Source organism: Elaeis guineensis, chromosome 4 (genome assembly GCF_000442705.2).
Source record: "Elaeis guineensis isolate ETL-2024a chromosome 4, EG11, whole genome shotgun sequence".
NCBI classification, from domain to species: Eukaryota; Viridiplantae; Streptophyta; class Magnoliopsida; order Arecales; family Arecaceae; genus Elaeis; species Elaeis guineensis.
Window position 1 is genome coordinate 13174330 of NC_025996.2, and position 22553 is coordinate 13196882.

The following is a 22553-nucleotide window of genomic DNA, read 5'->3' on the forward strand; positions in this document are numbered from 1 at the left end:
ATTGATCCTTATTCTGGCCAACCCCTAACTGTTTACTTCGGAAGAAGGTCAAGCATCGGATAGCCATCTCCTGTCTAGGGTCCAAGCCGAAAAACACACCAATCATTATTTTTTGTACAAACTTGTCAGACCATATTGTCTAACTGCGCCACTCCACCAACCAGCTGCACGTCAATTGAGCCTATATCATATCACCATCCCCTCTACGGTCGACTGCGAACCGATTAGAGGAACGTCCGCAGTTAGAGCCATTTAAAGATGCCCCATACAGTCTGTATGATGGGACACGATCGGAATGATCTCTTATCCTTCCATCCTTGACCTTAATCTCTCTGTAAATAGAGATAAGAAGAGAACCCTCGAGATATACGCACACTAGTCCACTAAAATCCTTGCTCTCTCTCTCTCTCAATTCTCTCTCCTTCAAATCTGTTGTATCAGATTTTTTGATTTGATCATCAAAAGATTTTCGTCAGAGTCAACTCCGATCGAGACTTAGTTTGCAAGAAGTTTCTTCCAATGACTCTAACCTACTCCATCAGCGGCTGAAAATCTTCCGCAACAATAGACATGAAAGCTAATTTTATATTAATATATAGGGCAAATTGCTTAGGTGCACATCATTACTTATGCACACTAAATGTCCACGCACATCTCACATAAAATCCCACGAGAAAAGAAATTAAAGTAAAAGCAAAGATAGATAGATGGAGAGAGAGAGGGTGCGTTGGGTGGGGCGGGGGGACGTACTATTCTAGATTTTACATGATCATTGATAAATTTATAATTCAAAAAATAATATTTATAATTAATATTTGGAGTTTGGCGACTCCTACCAAGCCTTCGAACCAAGAATTTGAAACCTGAAATCTATGTATTTGTATACTCTTGTGTATATTCTGCAGGACTGGTGCATAGAAAAAAATATGTTGTGGGGGTTGTCTCATGTGTTTTCTTGCCTCGCATGTCTTATGCAAAGGAAATAAATAAACATCACAAAAAAAGGGAGGGAAAAAAGGAAGCAAAATAATTTCTTCCATGCAAGAGAAATGTTTTTACTTCTATATTTAGGGGGGAAAAAGGGATTTCCATGCAAAAGAAATGTTTTTACTTCTATATATATTTTTCCACGCATGCTCAGCACGTAGGGAGTAGAGGGTCTAGTGGGTATTCTCAAAGTGATGAAAAGAGCACTACTCAGTAGATGCACTCTCGCAATGTCCAAACCGATCTTGCTAAAATTTAAATCTTGAAGTATAGAACCATCTATTAGTAAAACTGATTTAGTGCTCAATATTTTAGAAACAGTGCTATTAGAAAAATATGCTTTTGACTTCTCTATCTATTTACTTTATCGGGCATCCTCAACTAGCCTTGGCTTGTTAGAATTCTTTTCCCAAATGGATTTGGGAGGACCGGGGTTTAAACACTGGCACTCGGATCCCCCCATCATACAAAAATTATAGAGATACAAATAATACATGATTTTTTTAATATGCAATATGTAGGCCTTTGTATAATAATTTAAGTTGATGGTCAAAAGCTTGAGTTATCAAGGAAAAGATCAACATTGTACAGAATTAGGATAAAGAAGGGATTAAAACTTCCATTGATAAAGAGGGGGTTAAAACTTCCATCAAACTTAAGCTTTAATACCATGATAATCAACTAATTGACCCTGAGCTTTTAGGAAAAAGATCAACATCGTATATCAAATGTAATAGTAAAAAAAAAAAGATAGCAATTGAATATAAATATTCTATGAAAATGGCTTTCTATATACATATATAAGGGGTAGAGAGAGAGAGAGAGAGAGAGAGAGATCTTACATTATTTTCTAAATGTGTATAAGATGCAAGGTTATTCACGGAGAATGGCTCAATCAAGAACTGGAGTACATCAAAACATGATCCTCATGTACGTATGTTATTTCCATTATCAAACTTTAATTATTAATTCATGTAGATAATTAAGTTGGAGAGGAAAAGAAAATAGAACACCTCAGCAGGACACATAGATTAATACAAACATTAGAAGAATGCCTTCAGCTCTTAATGATCAGATAAGAGGTGTGAAATAGTGGACTTCCAAACATCATATTGCTTTTCTTCTTGAAACAGCACTGAATGGTTCCCCCTGTGGTAACAAGGGTTATCAAGTAGAAAAAGCTGCCATCCTTGGTGAAGGCGCTGTCTTTTATGCCCTCTATTGCATCAAATATCCCATCTGAAAAGTGAAATCTTAGGAACCAAAAAAAAAAAAAATCATGGTATAGCATTTTAGTAGAGGCAACCAGACATGCACAAGTATTACAGGCATATGATATGGCTCCTCCATATCCTTTCCAGAAAGTCAAGTTACTTGCAGATTTCATGAAAACTCATGAACCTTGAATAAATTATTCACATATACTATGACCATAATTCTCACAACTTAAGCATTAAATACACTCAAACTATTGATGACAATGTCATTTGATGTGGCTTCTTCATCTGCTATATTTATATTCAATATTGTTCATTTGAGGTGATGATGCCACACTCCAGGTTCGAGATCTCTCACCAGTGGATGTGGGAGCCAACAACTAAAGTGAAGACCCATAGACTACATGCAAAGGTTATAAATATGTAAAACCACCCCCCCCCCCCCCCCCAACCACCCTCCCTTTTTATGCTTAGTTCAAGTTTTACTGACTTTAATCCACTGAAGGAGATATTGTTGGAACTGTAGTAACTGTACTGATCATTAAGTAATCATTCTTTCAGAAAAGAATAATCATGTGAAATGCAGGCCCAAAGCTGCCTACAATGATGGATGTTAGCTATTTGCTATCAAAATTGTCAAGGTATGAAATCAATCCTACTCCGGTCTTTACTCATGCAAGTACTGGCTAAAATGTAGTTTCTCTTGGAACTGTAACTTTGATTTTTTACCAGCGATAAAAAGGGTGTAGCATCCTGCTACCTCTGGTTTCGGTCAAAACAAAGAACTGGCTAAAATGACCTTTTGATGCTTGGTAAAAAGATATTCTTGAATTAGGTGATCAGCCCAGTCTTTTCAGAGTATTTATGTTGAGTAGAAAAAATAGGGATATCCTGGCCTAATTTGAATTCCAACGAAGGACAGGGGAAAAGAAAGAACCCTAGTTTCCAATGCTAAGTGACAAGAAGTTACAAGCTAACATATAATTTACACAAATCATTACAGTACCTAATAGAGTGTTATGCACTAGAATCAAGAAGAGGAACATGACCTTACACTCCTTAAATCTTGTAAAAACTCCATGCAAGTGCTTCTTTCCTAATCTCAGCGTGAGTTGCTTATGCTTGAGGTAGACGCACACCATCCTAAGTTGAACCCTTCCTGCATAAATTAAGCCAAATCCGATGCAATTCATGATGTCTATTGAATGTAAAGGAGTTTAAAGCGTACAAAAAATCAGATACTTGTAATATATGTCAAGGAAGAAGATTTAACAAATGCTAAGGTGCATGTCAATAAGATACAAGAAAGCAACTGTTGTTGCTAGCCCCTACCAGAAGGCAAAAGAACTAGGAGTTCACTGCCTCTTGCAAGGATATTCTGATCCTCCGGTGAATTTGCAGATCTTAGCTTAAGTGTTGCAGCTCCTCGCAGGCCTATACTCATCAGAGATATTAAGGCAAATTAAGATAGTTTTGATTAAGTTAAAAAGTACTTTTGTTAAAAAATAAGCTAAAAACCTATGAACTCCAAAAATTCAACTTAAAAACATATATAGATCATCCTTAAGACAATTTCTGGATATTAAAAAAATGGATGATTGTATTTATAAATTTTTTCTTGTTTTTAGGGAAAAATAAGAAATTATCATGATTTTTCAGCGAAAAAGATAAGAGGCCATGAAAGCCTTCAAAACCTTGTTCATAACTCTAAGATTTGGTGCTTTGTCCTAAGCATAAAAAATATGGGATGCAAATAAATTATGCTTATGCATTATGGCAAAATGAAATAACATATTTCATAAATTAGCATTATTTTGTTGCTTGTCTTGTGTTTGCACTGTTATTTATCCAAGTGTAGAGTATTACATGTTGCAGCAGTTGCAGTAAGTGTGAGCATATCAGCGAAAGTCCGAGTTGCCAAGCCCGTGCTGATGACCGATGCAACATGAGCTCTATTTGCACCCACAGACTCAGCTGCTTCAGCGCACACAGTCGCTACCAATGCTGCAGCAGAAGCAACCACTGTGCTCATCTCCTCACCCCAATCTCCTCCCTCACTATGGACGCTGGGGTTCTTTGAATCACTTGGTTTCAAGCTGCAATTGGCTACAATTCCTGCAATGCCTGCGGCCAGCCTTGCAACAGATAAAGCTGCATGGACCTGAGCCACTTGAAGTCGCAGCTCCTCCTTCCTCTTCATTTTGCTTCCTCTCAACAAGCTGCTGATGGATTCACCACCTAGCCATGACTTCATAAATTTCACATTTTTCTGTGCCAAGGAAACAGGGATCCAAGGTGGTCAGATCAACAAGAAATTGAGAAATATTTGGAAGCTTTTTTTCTCACCCATTTTCTATGTATTCTATGTGTTCGAGGAGATGTTGGGGCAAGCTTTCCACTGGAAAGTACTGTCTGGAAAGATCAACAAAGCAAGAACATTATTCAGGTAGAGTTGCATGTATTTGGGTCTTATACAACACTTGGACTAGGTAGTTTAAACTAGGACAAAACAGATTCCATACCCGTATTTGGTCCACACTTCTAGTGCCTGTTCCTCCATTTAAATGGACCTTGTTCTCTGTTTCTAACTCTAATTCTTCATCATGATCTCCTGGCCTGCAGTCCTCCAGCCGTGGCACTAGGTTCTACATCAAACATTAAGGCTGTCAATATGAATACCCCACCGTGATTATTTATAGTAGTCACTTGATCATCTGTATTCCTCGGGTAATTTATAATTTGTTGATCTCCGGTTCAAATATTCCATTTACTTAAACAGCTAACATTTTATAGAGTTCTGAGCTTATCTTTAAGGATTCAGTCTGTAGACAGAAGCATAAACAAAACATTTTGAGAATGTGCAAGTAGCTTCGTGGTGCTGGATCAGCCTCGATGACCAACTGGAACCATAATATGTGGTTAGGAAAGAACCAATAATATGGGTAAACACCATGCACATGCAATTACTTCATGCGCACTACTAGGCATACTCCTGCCTCATGGTCCCCTCCTAGGTTTTCTCGAGTCTTGTATTTCCCACTTAAGCTTCATAATTATTGTAATAGTTATGAATGCAAGACTGTTGTTACAAAACACCATAGACTCCAGAAGATATAAACAAAACTTCTTCACTTACATTTGATGAGAGTATTTGAAAGAAGTCTGAGGAAGATGGGCTCCAGGTTCTAGAGAGGAACTCCATGACCCGATGAGGACCTTTCGGGATCTCCAAGGGATGAAAGCAAGCCAATTGCTGGGATTTATCTCTAAACAACTCCACAGCTTTCTGTTCACGTGTCTTCTCCTTTCTCTCACTCTACCACACGCCGAAAGTAGATTAAAGACCAAAGAACGAAGTAAGTTTTCATGTGATATCCACACAACTGAAATGAAATCCTTCACCAGTCAATAACTTAATATCGTTTTATGCTTTCAGTTATTCAAAATAAATTTTCTTTTAATTGCAAAGAAACTCCAAGAGTGAAATTGCTAAATTGGCTGGGGGAAAAGGCACTGAGTTTATTCCAAGAAAAACATCGAGACCACACAAAACAGTTACATACTTTGTCGAAATAAATATATTGTATCGGGTCTTAGATATTATATACTGAAGCAGCTGAACTAGAGTAATCAAAAAATATTAAATAACTATTATTAACATTCTCACCATCGAAAAAGGCAATGAAGAATGTCTCGAGAAAGAGACTTTTCCAAATTTTATTCCCTCTCTGAGTTCCTCCATGTATGAACCAGTTAGACCTGTTGGAGTGCAGAAACCATGGAGCTGAAAGCTTGAATAATCGCATATAGCATCACAACTTTCTTGAAGAAATTGACTAATAAATGATATAAAGTTCAGAATATCAAATTGATGCCATTCCCCAACCCGTGTACAAAGAAAATTTATGTTCTGTCAGTAACCGTTTCTTCAGTTGTCATTCAGTTGAAGTTTACAGGGGTGGACCATCGGCATTATATCAAACTAGCCACAAACAATATAATGTCAAAATACCATTGAATATTTGCATGGGTAAAAGCAACTTGGAAGAAGATTGGAGATCGAAACCATGAAGGGGGATGACATGTTTTTGGATCTCTCTGTGGAAATAGCTTGTGAAATTAATCACGAACCAAGAACACTAGTAAAAATAGGGTCATGAAGGACAAGAAATAACCATCAAGCAAATAAAAAGCAGTGGTGGCAATTAACCCACCACAAGCAACCACCATGAAGACCAACACCACCCCCATGGTTTCCTTAAAAGGAAACTCATTAGTGTAATACAAGCTAATATTAAAGGAAGAAATCCATCATTCATAGTAGAAGAATAAAAATAGCTTACTCAAAATGGAAGTACTTAAGCATACCAACGGACGGAGTACCTCCTTGCCTGACGCGTGCTCCTTGAATGGTCTTATATGCATTCTAAAAGAAGAAGGCACACGGAAAGCACGAGACTTGCTTACGTGAACCTTCACAGTACTAAGGCATCGTTTATTATATTATGTTATGACAACTGTCCTCCAGTAATTCCTCAAACCCAAGTTATCCAACTTTCCTAAACTAGGTCAAGTAAATAACATCCTGGAGATCGTCAATTTTTTTCATTTTATTGACAATTTGTTCACTAAATTTATTTTGAAAGTAATTTTAATAGCAAATAGGGAAATCCAGAGAAGCAAAGCTAAAAAAAGTGACTGTCTTGCATGTCTATTTTATAGCGCACCATCCACTACTATATAATCGGCTGTGCATCCACCGTAGGCCCAGAGTTCCACTCTAATCCGACTTTACCACTCAAGGGACGTGCTTGTAATGCATAAACAAAACTACTATCAGCAAACCTTGCCCCAGCTATTATTAGATGTGCACTTAGCTCACTAATATGATGACAAAAAATAGGGTAATGCATTTATAGAAATACCATCGCAAAATTTGCTATGTTGAAGTCGAGTGATATTGGATCAAAGATGTCCCTATGTTACTCGCAATACATTGTATTAATTGAGAGGAAACCTAAAACAAAGTCATGGTTATATATGAAAGGCATGCAGGTTAAATTTGTCAATCCATTTTCAAGCAAAACAGTGGGGAATGCACCACTCATTTCATCAGGAAAATGAAATGGGAAAGTTAAGTAATCTTCTTACGCTTTTGGTGCCTATGAAGCACAACAGAGAATAAGCACCTTCAGTCAACTGTAACCCATCTACAAGGATTCTTTAGTGGGCACGAGCTGGGTAGAGGCACCTAACAAATACTGCGTGCCCAGCATCATCCTCCAATCTGAAGGCAGTCACATGAACGACGAAAGCAACTAGGCAAGCAACGGGATGCGTGCAGAGCCAGCCTAGAACCAAATCTCCTTAAGGACCTGTATTTAAATACGTAAATCGTATGGATCGAGGCCTTCCCAGCTCAGAAGTTGGAGCCAGACCACGTGAATGATCGCCAACGGACACGAGGGTCGACGCGCCATCTGGACTGCATCCTAGGTTCGCATCTTCCTAGAGATAGAGCTCCAATATTTGAACGGGTGGTGACAGGCAAGGACCAGTCTACGGTCTACCATTGAAATTCTTGAATCACCGAGGAAGCACCTCATTTTTATAAGAAAGATGAAGTAATGGCAGATTAAAGCAAAGGAAGCACGTAACTTTTATTGGGAACATTAACGATGATATGAGATCCCTGCTACGGTCTTACCTTCAAGCTGCCATCCCAATTGCTTTCAAATGGTAGGAAGTCTTTTAATGCAAGCACTTTGCGCTTTGTGCTGTCATTCCATAGGATTTATACCCTGTTGAGGATGAGTGAGCCCAGTATAAACTGTGGATGAATAAATATTACGAAAAAATTAATCAATTTTTTTATTAATTAATTTTTTTATATTTTTATATTTTTTAAAATAAATAAATTATTTTTTTATAAATAATATTTATCTATCAAATAAAAAAAAATATCCATCCAAAAGATAGTTAAATTATTTTTCCATCAATCAAAAAAATAATCTTTTTAATTCATTCATAAAATATTCTCATCTTATAATAATAATATAATATAATATATTAATATATATAATAATATAATAGTATAATAATATAATATCTTTTATATGATAATAAATACTAGTATAACATAATATATTATACCATATTATTATATATATAATAATATTATATAACATATATTATATTACATTAATATAAGATATTAATATAATATACTATATTATCATAAAATATTATAACAGTAATATAATAATATATAACAATAAAATAATATAATATATTAATATATTTTAATATATTATACTGTAATAATATAACGATATAATAATATAATATATTATTATATACTATATTATTATCATATATTATAATAATATAATATTTTATAATATAAGATATTATATTATATTATTATATATAATAATATTTATATAATAAAAATATTTTGAAAAATGGATAGATCTTAGTAATTTATCAAAAAAACTAGTAATGTTATGGAATATCGATAATAGATTCTCAAACTATTTTTTAATATATAAAAAAATATAAATAAATTATTTTTTTCTAAATATTATCTAAAAAATATTTATCTAAAAAAATATAATTTTTTGGATAATTTTTTATCATTAAAAAAACAGATCTGTAGGAATTCTTACCCCAAAAATCTGTAGCAATAAAAAACTGTACACCTTTCCAGTCAAGCTCCCGGACAGTTATAACTCACCGGAACTCCATAGACAATAATTACGTTTTTGTTGCTTGCACACTTCACGGCAACATGAACTTCTTTGGATTTCTACATGGTAGACAAGAGAATATAACGTATGAGGTACAGCCTTCATGAATTAACTCGGCGCTTTCCGTGGAAATTTTCTATAGTAATTTATAAAGAGGACTTTCCTACTGCTCTAATTGGAAACAAGAGGAATAAGTGGGTCTAGGCGTCTAGCGTCTTGGCGACTGGCCGATAAGCTTGAGAGTTAGACATGCTTTTCAAATAAAAGAATAATAAAAATAACATAAAAATCTCGCAGATAAGTACAATACATAGGCATAATAAATCTTAAAATGCTACTCCTCCTATGAACAGCCCGTCATAAAACAAACTGGCAGCCAAATGAGCAGTACAACGAGTATGTACAATTAAAAAAAAAAAAAAAAGGTACAAGCAATGCTGTCGGGGAGCAGCAAATCATCTTCATGCAACTTCTTGCATTTGGTCTGTGCATACTGCTTTGTAGCTTTTAACTTAAGCTTTTGTAAATTTGGTTTTTGATGAAAATTAGAATTTATTTCCCCTCCGCTTCGCATCTTCTTTCAGCTGTTCTCTCCTATAATACCAATCCTTAAACGTTGCAAGTTCTTCATGCCAGTTTCATTGTGCACAACTCCAACCTTCCAGAGAATTGCAGCGTTTAGAGCTTTTTTTGACACTAAATCACTTGAAGGACTGACATGTGTGGCAACTTTAATCAGACATCACTTGCTAAGACTCTTAAAAAAGTGATATCCTTGGTCATGGCAGATGAGTTGAGCTCTGAGAGAATATACTGCCTGTTTATCATAACCTATTGACAATCATCTCTTGTTATCATCATTTGCTACATGCCAGGCTTATGGGGTGGGATTGATGACATCCTGTGCAGAGCCTCACCAATACACTTGGAAGTTCGAGTTTGCTGTGATGATAATCATCAAGGAATAGATATTACTGAGCTACATGAATGGTTGAACAATAATACAATTTCAGTTATTTACTAATGACTTCATACTGAAGATAAATATAAGACTCTCTTTTATACAAGTATTGCTTTTATCATGACAGCCTTCACTAAAAATCAACAGAGAAGGTAATTTCATGCAAACTATTTTTATTACTAGTCAATCAGAAGTTGGTGATATCAAAGATCAGCCAATGACACGATTGAGTCCAGGATAGAGTATTAATATTACTAGAGAACATCAAGCTAAAAAAGATAAAAGAATAATGACATCAAGAATATACAGAAATATTCTGGTTGTTGACAGAAAAATTTACTCCAATTTAATGTTAATGTGCTGGGAAACGAGAGAGGTAACAAACAACTGGATTCTCTGAAACCCATTTTGGAAATGAAAATACCAGTCATATCCATCAGGGCATTGCCAGCAGCTTAATATAAATCAGTGTCCCTTCAATCAAAAGTAAATAAGAACCAGAGCTTGAGTAATACTGTAATACTAAGTTATGCCATCCATATTAGCATCCAAACCCTAAGATATAAGCTACAATACATTATAGAACAGTGTCCATTCCCGTGGTACATTTCCTATTCCACAAATGGTTGATCAGTGCAGAGAAACAAAATGAAATAATGTATCACATACAAATATCCACAAATTGAAGAAAAAAGTCCGCAATCTCTTTGCTCAGAATTAGAAGAATGATAGTTTTGTTCATTGTTTATGCAAGCCAATCAAAGAAAAATAGCATGAAAGTGGCAAAGATCTAAAATGCAGAAATCAATAAGATAATGAGTTTGCCAACTCAAATTTGGATGCTAGAGAATTAAGTAATCCTAGCAAAAGAATCAGACTTCAAACTATCAGACTTCAAACTATGTTTAGTATCAAAGCTCTCATGGCTGAAAAGAGAAGTTAAGGGCATAGAAATTACGTAAATTTTATAGTATCTCACTTCACTCATGCCTCCTGGCTCAAGCAAGTGGTATACATTGGAAATATGAAAACCTTGCATCCTATCATATGCCAATAAGCAGGCATGCAAGCCCTCAACCTCGTATGCCCGATGAACTCCCATAACAAAGGATACTGCAACTGTGAAATACCTGACCAAAAATAAAGAAATCATTAGTGGTTTGTAATGGACTAAACCAGTAAAAATATATAGACAAGGATAACTATAACCGTTGAGATTTCTCATCTTAAAGAGAACAAAAATTGCCTATGAAGCAGGCATGAGAGTACCTCTGATCATAATAGGTCTGCAATTGCTTTCATGATGCCTCATATACTTCCCTGTTGCCTCTAATTAAAAATATTAACTTAGGAAGAGAGATGGTGCTCGGTCCTTTCTGTAAACCAAGGTTGGAGAGACCAGATTCCCCATGTTGTTTGTTAAAGCAAAATAACTTGAACTGACTGACAGGATTACAAATATCCATGTAAAGCATTTATCCACTTAAGTCTAGAACTCCCAAGCATCCATGTCATGGTATCCCTCATTAGATCCTCTGCTACAGCATCCATTACCACAGCTGCAGCTACCTCCTTTGCTATGTTCCTTATACTGCAATAGTTATCCATCACCAGGCATGAGCAAACAAGCTTTTAAATCACTTGGCATTTTAAGATGTACAACAAACCTGGATATCGGAGGGTATATGATACTCTCAAGAAACTCCTCTTCTTTGATACATGAAGCTGAGCTGTGAAAGGCACATGAGTGAAGTAACAAAACGACATTTACACAATGAATCTTTGCAAGCAAATGAATAAAATTTTAGGAAGAAAGGTCACCAAGAGTCTAAGGCTAGCATGCCATCAGAGATAACACGTGCACCAGACAAAATGTTACCAAGGCCTATGCTGCATGACCGTGTACATGATCATTCATTAGGAAAAGTAAGCAAACTGTCGTGGTCAGAGGAGAAAAGACAACATTCGTAACCCAAGAAACAGATGCATGTTATTTCCCTGGTTGGAGAGGTCAATCTTACCATATCCTACAAAAGGAAACCAGTCTATAAGCTAAAGAATTTACCTTCTTAAAAATAATGAACAGTAAGTTTACAATGTTATTGACAGAACAAAAAAGATCCATGTACTTGAGCTCTTGATAGAAGGCAAAACATTGCTTCTATTAGAGGGACACATGCCTACGGCCAACAGTTTTCCCAAAAAACTGACAAAGCAATAATTCGCTTCTGACATCTTATAAATGGTCACAAACATGGACATATAATGACTCAAAGAAAGAGATCCAGCTAATTGAATAAATTACAATCATTAAATCCATATAATGCTCGGGCATAAGCCTGTCCACTAGGTGATCCTACAATTGGCTACATGGAATTGATTGGTTTATAACCGATAGCAACAGAAACTAGGCAGTTTGAGATAGTCCAAATACCTGAGTACCGGGATGGAGGTACCATCATATCTTTAACTCACAAGCTATGCTAATAAAGCCCAAAGTTTTCATCTTCTAATAGAAGGATTAAGTAAGCAAGCAAAAAATACTCCAAGCATCAAATGATAGTCTTTCAAGTTTTTCATACAGACAATCTAACACATCATATCATCATCTTTTATTGGATTTTATCCAAGACTTGATTAATATAAGAATAAATTTTCAGCATGAAAACTTCTCTATGTATATTTGTTAAATGATTCATTGAAGGGTTAAAAAACTAGATTGGAGGTGAAAGAAGACAACAAGAAATAAAAGGTGGGAATAGGACACGTAGATACTATTTAGACGTAAAGACAGGTTAGTACCCAATTATATTAGCCCACTGATCTGTCATTTAAATCCTCATGACAACTGAACTTAAAAATAACCATCAAATCTCATATCAAAATGACCAGAGTATATGATCAACTAATTTCAAGGGGCGCCGTCATCTTATGTTTCATAAATGCACCTTATATGGAAGTGTAAATCTTAGGAAATCAAACAACTTGGGCTAGTATCATCCATAAAAAATAATATTATCAACTTCCTCTCTGATTCTCTTTGAAGCACCAACATTCTTTTCTTATCCATATTCCTACATTCCCGCCTAAAGTTGATTTTCATATTAATAATTTTTTCACTTGCACATGTCTATATCCCACTTCTGCTTGTGTCTTCCATTTTTGCTTTCAAATAACTATTCTCTTTAGGCACAAGTTAGCATATTTTTGGATGAGAAAATACAAGCTAGCCTGTATAGTTGTATACTAATTTTTGAGGCTAACATTGACAGCCAAGCTTATAAGGGTACAAGTTAGCATTGCAAAACAGTAAACCATATTTTCAGAGTATAGAGTCGATAAAAAACAAACTGTATTAACTCCTACTCTAATACCTCGAACTCATTTATCCATATGTAACTTTTTCATTCCAGTATCTAATTCAAGAATTAAAAGAAATATCACAATGTTGCAAAACCTTGGACTTTATGATAGAACATAGAGAGCAGTTGAGCGAAACTGGTGCATTAGATATAATCAAATAGAAAGCCTGTGAGTAGACATGATGCGGGCCAAATTATGCTTGGATGGCCTTGATTTTTTGACAAGAGAGGAGTGCATTTAATAGGGTAAATACTTACGCCTTTCTACATCAAGGACGTCAAATTACACTTATACCAAATAAAATGAAGAAAACCAAGGGAAGGTGGCTTTCTTGGATGGTCTGGGCTAATTATCAGAGCGAATTTCCCTCAGCCAGGGGAATTCATATGGTCATAGTTGAAGATCAAATATTCATGAAGAAATGTAGGTTATTTGGGCAAAAGAAAGTCTAAAATTAGAACTTCGTATATTTTGATTTAGTTTAGTTAAAGTCTCATGTTTCAAGTCATTAAGGAAAAGTCTAGTTTGTCTATTTTCTAGGGGATTTTTGTACATAATTTTGGGCCTAGTTTGTCATCCGTTTTTGAGTCTTATTTTAAGTAGGAATGTCATCTAAATGTCCTATCTAGGATCATAGGTACATTAGAAATATTTTAGACTCATTATGATTGTAATTTTAAAAAGTTTTTCACGATCTTTTATGAGGGATCCCATAGTGCACGAATTTTACATTTTTTAGGAGAGTGTTTGGGCTTTTCACTTTTTTGCTAGGAAAGTATAGAAAAGAATCCATCTTCTATGGGCCCTATTTTAGGAGTATCAGTGCAGTCTAGAGTTATAAAAGGGGGTAGGTTTGCCTAGTTGAATTCAGTATGGCATAGATTTATAAAAAACCCAGAATTTTCATTTTTTTCTTCCTCTTTCTTTCTTTTCTTCCGACTTTTGGCTGATTTCCTTTAGCTTGCGGCTTTTTTTTGCCTCTGGACTGTCGTCACATTCCATAGTGAAGGTTTTCTGCACCTTATCTTGATGTTCTCAGATTCAGTCTGAGAATACAAGTCGTACAATTGTCATTCGTCAGCCTTTGAAGGACTGGTCTGCATCACATGGCAGGTATAAACATGACTATTCTGTGTCATTTTACATTTAGAAAACCTACATAAAGAGACAAATTTTGTTCTTCGATGGCTATCATTTAGAAATTCCATTCAAAAAAAATGCAAATTTAGGGCTTTGGGCACTCGAGTGATAGATTTAATAAATCTAGGCTTCATTTAGAAAATTTCACTCAAAAATTGCAAATTTAGGGCTTTGGGCACTCAAGTGATAGTTTTAACAGATCTAGGCTGTAATTTGACTTCCCTTTTATATCTTCTAAATACAATGTATTACATGTTCTTGTCTCTCTGCCAAGCATTTTCTACCTCTATACAATTCAACATATAAACAATGCTCCTCTGACATTTGTCTCCAAACAAGTGAACTTCCGAGATTTCTTATATTAATTTCTCATCTCTTACTATCCACATAATGATAAGAAGAAGAAGAAGAAATAATTGGCAACATAAAAATATGCACAATAGATGATTGAGCATGAGATTTTACTCGATGTCATGGCTTTGTCATCTCTACTGCCGTGGATAAGAAGCAAAGGCTGCCAAATTGTGTTGATTTCTTCCCCAACCACATGTTCTTTGCCACTTTGAATGTGAGCAACCAAATGGTCATCTTTCCCTTCACCAATTCTCACGTCAGCTTCTGATCTTGATATGTAAGTGTTGGACACTTAATTTGTATCCCAAGTTCTAGTTTCTTGTCATGCAATAGTTTTTTCCCCCTCACACAACCATGAATTCACCAATGAGCTGTCATAAATCAACCGCTATAACACAAAATCAGTGAAAAAGGAAAAAGACTATGCAAGCATTGATACATGCCAAAAGGAGGATGAGGAGAACAAACAGAGGTGGTTAAAACGTGTCAGCAAAACACCCTTGCATCTTCACTTCGCTTTCTTTCACATCCTAAAAATATCAGAATCTGCATAGACCATATTAGGGCGTTGAATTTGTAGATTTCTTGGACATGTCTAGTATATAAGATTTTGGAGAGGGAAGGGCATTAAATTCAGGATAAGAAAATACTTTCCAGCCCAAAGAATTTTCTTCTTGAATCAAATTTAAAGCTGAACTAGGTATCTAGACCTAATTTCAGATTGATCAGATAAAATCTTTTTTGTGTGTACGTGTGCGCGCGTGCATGTGTGCATGGTCCCTCTGTATTCAAGGCACAAGCATCCTAGCACACAAGGAACGGATAACTTGGGAATCAAGAATAACATACTGAAATATGTAGAAGATTTCATCTCGTATAAAGGAGGTAGTAATCTAAACAGTCCAATTCTACAAATCAAACTTAAGTCAGATTCTTTTCACAGAAAAGGGGGTTTGCAGAAACTTACTGAAGCGATCAATTGGCCGCTGCAAAGTAATAAATTGGGGAGAAGAAGCGCACGAAGATCCAGCCGTACCCTGAAATCATCTTTTCAGAAAATCAAGAACCAATCAATCGATGAGCAGCAGCTCGTTCCTCCTACAAAACATCAACAGTTCCTTGAAAGAACCGTCAAGAAAATAAAACTCGAGAGGTGATGAGAACGGAGGTTTGCCTCATTGAATCAGGGATCAAGAACGATGTCGACGCTCCGATTGTGGACGATGGTGGACCGGAAGCCCTCGGTGGTGATGAAGGATCTCGCCACCGCCGCCGCCTCCGCCTCAGACACCGGGAGAGAGAGGATAAAGAGGGGCCGCTGGAGGTGCGGCAGCAACGGGAAGATCGCCATCTTCATCGGCCGGGGGTGTTCTTCCGGGGTGGGAGTTGTGTTGGGGCCGGGAAGTGGAATATGACGGAGGGCACGGGAGTGGGGAGCGAAGGGTGGTTGCTTTCTGGGTGGGATTTGCTGCTTCTTGGAAAGCCGGGACGAGAAAGGATTGGAGGATCGCTGCACTCCAGCCGCGTGATATTGGTCGGACGGACGTATACGGTCGATCGGGATTAACCAAAGGACGCCGGGTTACTGGGTCCGGGCTTAAAATCCGGGAGGGCTACGAGTACCCGGGCTGAACACCGGGCGTTTAAAAGGAGCAGCATGTGCACTTGGGTGGTTCCTCTAGGGATCTGATGCGCGCTAACCCGTTAGAGGTCCGGCAATAAGCCGGACTGCATCCTTGTGGGTTCGCGCTGGGGTACTCAAAGATTCACGCGGACTCGAGATAAGCGCGGATAAAAAATAAAAAATAAAAAGGGCTTATACTCCATATTTAGACTTTGGTCAAGCGGCGTACTCGTGAACTGACAAGCTGTTCCGAAGTTAACTCTCTTTTATTTTCCCTCAAGATGATCGCTTTGACGTGATAAATTCCAGAAAAATGAACAAATGTATTACTAACATTCTAAAAATATAAAATATAAAACGAATAAATAAAAAAGTAGAAAGTTAATGTTCCATACATCTCATCATGATTTTGATGAATCGAGATAGTACTGAAGTATATTTATGAAAAAAAAAAAAAAAAAAAAAAACGTTTAAACCTGGCCTCTCAGTGCCAAGATGGTAGGTATAAAGTTTAAGGTATGGCACTCAAGCAAACAGAACAGTCAGGCTGCAATTCCATTGAGAAATACGAGCCTATATCTTTATGAAATTTTGTAAGCACTCCAAGAAAGCTTTCAACAACGAATAAAAGTTATTATACTAGTGTCCTTGTCAAAATTAGTACTGAGTTAGCGTTGGATGACAGAAATCCTTCCAAGCGCGGTAGAAAGTAACTTTTGTTTCAACTAAAATGTACAATAATATTGACTAAAATTAATAATATAGAAGAGTGCACTTCGGCCCTCTTATTGTTGTTAGTATATGATCAAAATGTACCTTTACAATTCTTATAGGGTGTGAGAATGTAGAATGGTTGGACAGTAACAAAAAGGAGTAAAACTATATTAACATCTACTCTGATGCTTATATGTTCTAAGTTTATCTTATTATTAGCTATGGGAGTTTAGTGGGAGGCAAGGCATTTGCCATCAAAGAAGCACTTGTTTCTACGTCTGATATATACAAGATAGGGAGCTTAATAATTTACTGTACATAATTTTGTAACAAAAGTTCCCAACCATCCAAACTTGTTTTATTGATATATGAAACTCATCTCTATTTTTGAATCAGAAGAAGCATGCCTACTACAATATACGATGATGGGATATTTTCCAATAATAGTATCACTTTAGCCACCTCCTAACCCCTTCAACCAAAAAAAACAAGAAGATCAAAAAGCATGCATAGCATCACTTTTATTTTTTATTTTTAAAAATTATAGAAATCGAGACAACAAAATAGATTTGATATCATTATATTTATTTTTTATGTTTAAATTATTTTTTTCAAAAATAAATAATTCAAATTTTAAATTTTATCGTGATCATTCTCTCCAAAATTAGTATCACCGTTGCCTTTGTTGCTATCACTGTCATCTTCGACACACTATCGTTGCTATTATTTTTGCTACCATCATATCACCATCATCTTTTAGCATCAGCTCTACCACTGTTATTATCGTTTTTATCACAATCGATACATTTATATTTTTAAAAATAATTTAATATAAAAAATATTATATTTAAAAATTAAAAAAATAAAAATAATTTTTTTTATTTTTAAAAATAAAAAAAAAATTTGAAAGTAATGCCAAACATTATCTTAATCCTACAATTTGGGATAACAATTATCGTATGTCTCCTACTTAATCTAGAATTCATTGTTGCCAACACCCAAAATTACTTTGTTGTTGTTAACAATCTAACAAATGCATTTGGAAAATTAGGACAGCTATTGTTTAATTGTTGCATGCCTACTTCTTTGTGAGGTGCGTCTCCAATGTTGCACCCCAAATGCATCAACCCCTCCACGTAAGAAAAAAATATTCGTTGCACCGGTGATATCATGTCAAATCTATAACAAATCAATAAAAATTTTTATATTTTATCGGTTTCTATGGATAATACCCCATACTACCCCTCACGATATTTCATCCATTTTCGATCATTGATTGATTTGTTATAATAATGACGTGGTATCACCGTTGTAATGAAAATTTACTCTCGTGTAAGGGATATCACGATATCATACGCGGACATATACGCTCCTTGAAACTCAGTCACTATCTCCATCCCGGTATGATACAACTGCCACAGAGCCACCAGGATATCGAGCAGAGAAAAACAAGGGATCAAATCGAATGCCTCAATATCTTGCAGAAGAAGGTAGCTAAAACCCTACAAGTCTCCAAATCAAATATAAAATTCTTGATCTTTCTTCTGTCCTAAGGTGCATCGTTTATGTATCATGGCGCAGCGTACAGATTTTTTTAAGCTTCTGACTTATGAAAACAAAATAGGCTTGGCATAAGACCAGCTTTGGCCCCACATTATGCACCACGACGCCTAAGAAATTTGGTGCATCAATACTTGCACTGGTCTGCCACATTGTAACCTTTTTTGTTTTTTTTTTTTTTTTTATGGAATAAGATGCTGAGACAGCAGTCACATAACTCCTGGTAGAACAGTGGTGAGAACTGCCACGTTATATAACTTGTCCCGAATCCTGCCTTCTTCTGCGCTCAAGCCATCAACATGGGTCATAAAAAGAATTGATAAAGGAGAAGGACTCGTCTGTAAAAAGGGTAAGGACGGTGTCAGCATCTTTCATTGCTTGGTGCACTAGGGGCCAAAAAAAAGTTTGGGCATCAAGAATCGAAACCATGTGAACCAGGCTCTTCTTGCCGGACTGGCTGGTGGAATCAAGTTTGCAGTACTTATTATGCTGGACAAAAATTTGGTATGCGATCAAAGAAGTGCCTCGAAGCGTTGTCCCCAGTTTGGAGGTGGAAGGACCCGATTTTTCTAAACTCTTCTAATGAATATTAAAGTAAAAAAAAATAAAAAAATAGAAAAAAAGAATTAAAATTCTGGAAGGAGTCCGGCTGCTTCTTTGATTCTAATAGAAGAGAAATAAGACTTCGTTTTTGACTCGATTAATTTTAGATTTAGTCTATAAAAATCAATCTTCATCCCTTATCGAGCATCCCAATTCGAGTTTCATCGATTTTCACCCTTAAAAGTCCTTGATTTCAACCTATTTTCATGAAGATTTCGTGGAAGTATTCCTGCTGGATTCGATCAGAAGATCTCGTCGGAGTCGAGGTAACAACCTCCAAACTTTCTTCTCCTACTTTCTCTAGCTCTAAAGCTTGACTTCCAGTGAGATTAGCAAGGGTCATGGTCAGAATCCACGAAAAACATATTTTCCTATGTTGTTTTCTTTTTTTTAAGCTTCTTTTTTTCCTCTCCCTTCGTTGAGTTGGTCACTATCATCAGACGTGGCCACTGTGCGTGGACTATTATGGGCTAGAGCAACCGTCGCCTGTGTAAGGGGCTCACCGTTGTGGGAGGTGGCCGAACTTAAAGCTCCCTTTTTCCCCTTCCCTTGTTTCAACGAAGGAAGAAGAAAACCAAAAAGAAAAAGAAAGAAAAGAAAAGAAAAAAAAAAAAAAGAAAAAAAAAAGAAAAAGAGAAAAAGAGAAAAAGAAAAATAGGAAGGAAGAGAAAAAGATAGAAAATTTCTCTCTCACTTCCCTCTCTATTCTCTTCGAATTGAGTTCCCACTTTCTCTCTCGAAAAATCTCACTTTCTCTCTCTAATTTGTCTCTCTATTTTTTCTCTCTAAAATTTTATCTCTCTTCATGATTTTTTTCTCTCTAAAAATCTTATGGATCAGTGGAGGATCTAGATACTTAGACAAATCTAGATATTGGTTGATCCTAGAAGGTGTCCTAAACTTGTGACTTTAGGATTTTTTCATAATTTGTCTGTCCTTAATTGCACATAATTTTTATGTTTAATCCTAATCATGTAGAGATGCAATTATTGTACAAGAAGGTATCGAGCAAAATATCTTAATTTCAAGTTCGTAGATTGAGGAGCTCATCAATTTCTATATTTAGATCGGTCACCGATAGAGGTAAAAATTTCTGTACATAATCACTATTATATATACTACTTTTATTGTTGGATTTGTACTGTTGGTTTTATGTTGTTAAACTCGTATTGATGGATTTATCATGTTTAAGATACCATTAATTATAAATTTTCAACGTGAATACCTTATGTGTGGACTATATATATACACACCAGTGATTGATTATATGAACATGTGAATATGATATACTCAATTTGGTCAACTGTAAACTAAAAATCAATATGATGAAAGTAACCTAAATAATTAGATGAAAAAATATGATTTGGACTAGCCTCATCATGTGGAACAGTCCATTAGAAGTTTATGCCTGGGACAGCTTGCCACGAGCTTATATCTAGGACAGTCTCTACTGGCTTATACGTGATCAACCAGCCAGGAGCTCATACCTGGATAGCTTGTCAGGAGCTTATATCTGGGGCAGCCCCCACGGGCTTTTATACGTGGGACAGTTGGTCAGGAGCTCATCCTAGGACAGTTTACTAGGAGTTTATACCTGGGACAGTCTTTATAATTTAAGCAAAATATTTGGATTAGATGGAGATTGAGATATGATCTTAGTTAGTCCAGAGCTAGAAAGAAAAAATTAAAGATCACATAACTATGAAAAGAAAATAGAAGACAAGACATGAAACTAATGCTGAATAAAAATGTTTCACCTGTTAACATATGATGATGCATCTCTTTTGACAAGACAGATAATTTATGCATATTTACAGTATTCTAGATATTGAACATGAGATGTATGTTTTATTCTTATCCTTATGTTTAGATTATATTATTATATTGTGTGACATGTGAAATTCTTACTGGACTGTATAGCTCACACCTCTCCATTTTTTTTTCTTCTTAGAATTGCAGGATGCTCATAATTTGTTATGGTATGAATTTGCGAGTGAGCGGATGCATCGATAGAGTGTCATTGATACCTGATCAGAGGATTGAAGAATTTAATTTGTAATTATGCAAGTTTTACTAATTATTATTGAAATTAGACATTATGAATGTTGAGGTTGTAATGAATTACTTTAAACCTTGCATATTCTTTAGGACTTGTCCTAAGGAGTATGCGGCCATCACGTATCCGATCCGGATGTTGATTCAGAGCATGATAGAGTGGTATCAGAGCATAGATTTAAAATCACTAGGGACTGTGATATAAGCTATATCAAGACTTTAGGTTATAATCATTGGAGTATGGCAGAAGGATATCACACCTTAGATTATGACTACTAAGGATGGTGACAGAGTGGTATCAGAGCGATAAATTATGGTCTTAATTGGTTGAAGATTATTTAGTAAACCTTGAAAAATTGGATAAGTTTAAATCGGAGTGCACAGTGAAAGTATGGTGATTTAAGCGAAGGTGTTATGATTGAGGATTGGAATTTCATTTCTAATGAAGAAAGTTACCTAGTAGATTAAGGATAAGATAAGAATTTTATATTCTTAGGGTTTGGGCTTTGCGATATGCTAATTTCGAGGATGAAATTATTTTAAAAGGGGAAGAATATAAGAACCCCGATTTTCCTAAACTCTTCTACATGAATATTGAAATTGGAGGAAAAATAAAAAAAAGAAAGAATTGGACTCCTGAAAGGAGTCCGACTGCTTCTTTGATTCCGATAGGAGAAAAATAGACTCCATTTTTGACTCGATTAACTTTAGATTTAGCCTATAAAAATCAATCTTTATCCCTTATCGAGCATCCTAATTCGAGTTTCACTGATTTCCACCCTTAAAAGTCCTTGAGTTCAACCTATTTTATGGAGATTTCATGGAAGTATTCCTGCTGGATTCGATCGGAAGACCTCATCGGAGTCGAGGTAACAACTTCAGACCTTCTTCTCCTACCTTCTCTAGTTCTAAAGCTTGACTTCTAGTGAGATTAGCAAGGGTCATGGCCGGAATTCATGAAAACATATTCCTCTGTGTTGTTTTTTTTTTAATCTTCTTCTTTTCCTTTCCCTTCGTCGAGTTAGCCACCGTCGTCGGATGTGGCCACTGTGCTTGGACCATTGTGGGCTAAAGCAACTGTTGCTTGTGCCAAGGGGGTCACCGCCGTGGGAGGTGGCCGACCTTAAAGTCTCCTTTTTCCCTTCTCCTGCTTCAACGAAGGAAGAAGAAAACAGAAAAAAAAAAAAAAAGAAAAGAAAGAAAGGAAAAAGAAAAAAAAAAAAGAA

General features: G+C 35.9%; 1 long non-coding RNA gene and 1 pseudogene across 5 annotated transcripts; both read right to left on the reverse strand.

The window, feature by feature from the left end:
* Positions 1-1895: 1895 nt before the first annotated feature.
* Positions 1896-6672, reverse strand: LOC105043821 (uncharacterized; annotated as a pseudogene).
* A 2205-nt stretch (positions 6673-8877) lies between these two features.
* On the reverse strand, positions 8878-16374 carry LOC105043820 (uncharacterized). 5 transcript variants are annotated; one of them, XR_012140640.1, is made up of 6 exons: positions 15946-16374; positions 15739-15869; positions 11582-15317; positions 11184-11505; positions 10873-11044; positions 8878-9012 (listed from the first exon to the last, which is right to left on the reverse strand). It is a non-coding gene; the product is annotated as an uncharacterized lncRNA (long non-coding RNA). The 5 variants fall into 5 exon arrangements; XR_012140639.1 differs by lacking the exon at positions 8878-9012 and adding an exon at positions 9247-9611; XR_012140637.1 differs by lacking the exon at positions 8878-9012 and adding an exon at positions 9247-9927.
* Positions 16375-22553: the final 6179 nt, after the last annotated feature.